Source organism: Grammomys surdaster, unplaced genomic scaffold, assembly GCF_004785775.1.
Source record: "Grammomys surdaster isolate TR1022 unplaced genomic scaffold, NIH_TR_1.0 369, whole genome shotgun sequence".
NCBI classification, from domain to species: Eukaryota; Metazoa; Chordata; class Mammalia; order Rodentia; family Muridae; genus Grammomys; species Grammomys surdaster.
The window spans coordinates 153,689-157,796 of record NW_021604788.1 but is presented as its reverse complement, the minus strand read 5'-3'; the positions used below and the strand labels follow the sequence as shown (position 1 = coordinate 157,796).

Sequence of the window (4,108 nt, the reverse complement as noted above, 5' to 3'; positions counted from 1 at the left end):
TATTTATCAGCTTTAAGGAGTTTCCTGGTGGAATTTTTAGGATCACTCATATATACTTAGGGTACTATCATATCATCTGCAAATAACAATACTTTGACTTCTTCCTTTCCAATCTGTATCCTTTGATCTCCTTCAGTTGTCTTATTGTTCTAGATAAAACTTCAAGTAGATATTGAATAGATCTGGAGAGATTGGTCAACCTTGCCTTGTTCCTTATTTTAGTAGAAATGCTTTTAGTTTCTCTCCATTTAAGTTGATGCTGGCTATGGACTTGCTGTAAACTGATTTTACTATGCTGAGGTATATCCCTGGCTTCCTTAATCTCTGAAAGACTTTTATCATAAAAGAGTTTAAATTTTGTCAAAGGCCTTTTTAACATCTAATGAGATGGTCATGTGGTTTCTTCTTTTAGTTTGCTTACATGGTGAATTACATTTACTTATTTTCATATATTGAACCATCTCTACATATCTGGGATGAAGCCTACTTGATTATAGTAGATGATCTTTTGATGTGTTCTTGAATTGGGTTTGCAACTATTGTATTGAGTATATGTTCATAAGGGAAATCAGTCTCTAATTATCTTTCTTTCTTTTTCACTGTTCAAGGTTTATTTGTTTTCATTGGGATGACACTTGAGTGGTTGGTTCTGTCAACCATATGCAGTTCTTACAATTCACATAATACTGCAATGTATACTACAGACACATATAATACATAAAATATCCTGTATAACATTTATGCACAAGATATGCATAATGGACTTATACACTACACTAGAGCCAGGTTATCACTAACTGGGAACTGATTGGTTTAGGTATGTTTGGTGAGGGTGTGCAGGGCAGCAATGCAGCAGGCTCACAGGGTAATTGAAGCCTGCACACAGTTGGCAGTGTGTCTTGGAGACAGTGGGACTGTCACACTAACCAGGTTACCACTACACAAGTACCACTTAGCAGCAGGGTAGAGCTGTGGGAACTGAGATTTTTTTCCTCAGACCACCTCAACACAATTGTACTAACCACAGCTCAGATGAAAAGTGTGTGGTCTCCATAGAAACCCTGCAGCAGCTTGGAGAGTGAAGTGCTAGGACACTGAGAAGACTTTAGAACTGTAGGTCCTTCTGGATTCCCAAGAGGGTATCTGCACTCTTCTTTAGGTGGGCCTCTTCCTCAGGAGTCAGTGTTACTTTCACAACATCCGAGAGTCCATTTTGGCCCAGGACACATGGTACACGGAGGAAGACATCATCAATGATTCCATAGAGACCCTTGATCATGGTGGAAATGGGATGCATCCACCTAAGGTTCCTCATTATGCACTTGGCGAAGTCTGCCACAGAAAGGCCAATGGTCCAGGATGTATAACCTTTCAGTTTGTTCACCTTATATGCACTGTCAACCAACTGCTTGTGAACATCCTTCCACTGCTCTGTATCTGCATCAGTGCCCAGTTCTGGGTTCAGAGATTTCAGGGAGACGCCAGCAAAGTTCACACCATTCCATACAGACACATTGGACTCTCTATGCTCTCCCAGGATCCATCCATGACAGCTAAGAAGGTGAACTCCCAGCCTTTCTCCCATCAGGTAATGGAACTAAGCTGAATCCAGATTGCAACCATTTCCAATAACTTGGCTTTTGGGAAACCCACTTATTTTCCAAGCCACATAGGTCAAGATATCCACTGCATTTGAGACAACAAGCAGCTTTCAGTGTGGACTGTACTTCACCATGTTGGGAATGGTGAACTTGAAGATGTTTACGTTTCGCTGGACCAAATTGAGTTGACTCTCTCCCTCTTGTTGCTTCTATGATAATGACTAGCTTGGAGTTTGCAATAACACAATAGCCTTTGCTGGAAAAAATTTTTGGTGTTTTAAGGAAAAGGCTGCCATGTTGGAGATCCATCATCTCTCCCTTTAGCTTGTCTTCCATGACATCAACAAGGGCAAGCTCATCTGCCAAGTCCTCCATTAAGATACTGATGGCATTAAGAATTACATGAATTTGCTGGGCGGTGGCGGCACACGCCTTTAATCCCAGCACTTGGGAGGCAGAGACAGGTGGATTTCTGAGTTTGAGGCCAGCCTGGTCTACAGAGTGAGTTCCAGGACAGCCAGAACTACACAGAGAAACCCTGTCTTGAAAAAAAACAAAAAAACAAAAAACAAAAACAAAAAACAAAAAAAAGAAAAAAGAAAAGAATTATATGAATTCATTGTTTTTAATAGCTGAGTAGTACTCCATTGAGTAAATGTACTACATTTTCTGTATCCATTCCTCTGTTGAAGGACATCTGGTTTCTTTCCAGCTTCTAGCTATTATAAATAAAGGCTGCTAAAATTCTTAGGCAAATGGATGACATTAGAAAAAAACATCCTGAATGATGTAACTCAGTCACAAAAGAACACACATGGTATGTACTCATTGATAAGTGTATATTAGCCCAAAAGCTTGGAATACCCAAGACACAATTCACAGACCACATGAAGCTCAAGAAGTAAGACCAAAGTGTGGATGCTTCAGCCCTTTTTAGAAGGGGAAACAAAATACTCAAGAAAGGAAATATGGAGACAAAGAATGGAGCAGAGACTGAAGAAAAGGCCGGCCAGAGACTGTTCCACCTGGGGATCCATCCCATATACAGACACCAAACCCAGACACTATTGTGAATGCTAAGAAGTGCTTGCCTGTTATAGCTTGTTATAGATGTCTTCTGAGAGGCTCTGCCAGAGCCTGATAAATACAGAGGCGGATATTCACAGCCAACCTTTGGAATGAGCACGAGGTCTCCAAAGGAAGAGTTAGGGAAAAGACTGAAGGAGCTGAAGAGGTTTGCAACCCACTGAATGAACAACAATATCAACCAACCAGATGCCCCAGAGCTCCCAGGAATTAAACTACTAACCAAAGAGTACACATGGAGGTACACATGGCTCATGTCACATATGTAGCAGAGGATGGCCTTGTCAGGCATCAATGGTTCTGTGAAGGCTTGATGCCACAGTGTAGGGGAATGCCAGGGTGGGGAGGCAGGACTGGGTGGGTGGGTGTTTGAGTACTTTCACAGAAGCAGGGGGAGGGAGGTTGGGATAGGTGGTTTCTGGAGGGGAACCTAGGAAAGAGGATAACATTTGAAATGTAAATAAATCCAACGAAATCCAATAAAATAATAAAATAATATAAAAAGATACTGATGGCACAAGCCATGCCAACAGCACCAACCCCAACAATTGTAATATTGTTCTGGGGGACCTGTTCTTCCTAAGAAAATTCACAATCAGCTGGTCCTTAAGGGTTGTCATCTTAGACTTTGAATCTTTTGAGACATTAGTGCACAATGGGGGGAGATGGGAGGAGCAACAGCAGTGTGGCCTGGTCTCAGTGACAGTGGCTCCAGCATCCTAATTATCTTTCTTTGTTGAGTCTTTATGTGGTTTGGACAGAGCACAAAAATGGATCATGTTTTAGCATCTATTCATAGTGCCACAGATTTCCTACATGGTTTGAGCCAAAAGTTCTTTTAAATTTAACATTTAATTTGACTTACATATTCATATTTTCTATTATGTCTTCGGTGCCTGGGATTATTTCTTTCATTTCTTGTATTCTGTTGGTGGGGCTTACCTCTGAGCTTTCTGTTTGAGTTTCTAAATTTTTCATTGCCAAATTTTTCTAAAGTTTTTTTTTTATTTTATTGACTCTACTTCTACTTTCAGGTCTTTGATATTTTGTTCATTTCCTTCCTCTGTTTATTTGGGATTTTATAGATCTCTTTAAAGGGATTATTCATTTTTTCTTTAAGTACCTCTGTCATATTCATAAAGGCTATTTTGAGGTCTTTTTCTTGTGCTTCAGCTATATTACAATATCAGAGCCTACTGGGGTATGGTTGCTCAACTCTTGTGGAAGCATATTTTCCTGCTTCTTATTCTTTGTGTTTTTATGCTAGCACCTAGGCATCTGGGTTTGGGAAGATTGTAATTCTGGGTTCTGATATATTTTGTCTTGTCTCTGTTCCTGGGTGCTTTGTTTCTTAGCTTCTGTTGCCCTCTCTGGTCCTTAAGAGAGTGTGGTGGTTGTATATTGCCTGCTAGAAAGGTCTT

General features: G+C 40.4%; 1 pseudogene; it reads right to left on the bottom strand.

The window, feature by feature from the left end:
- Positions 1-1,105: 1,105 nt before the first annotated feature.
- LOC114631944 lies at positions 1,106-3,325 on the bottom strand (annotated as a pseudogene).
- Positions 3,326-4,108: the final 783 nt, after the last annotated feature.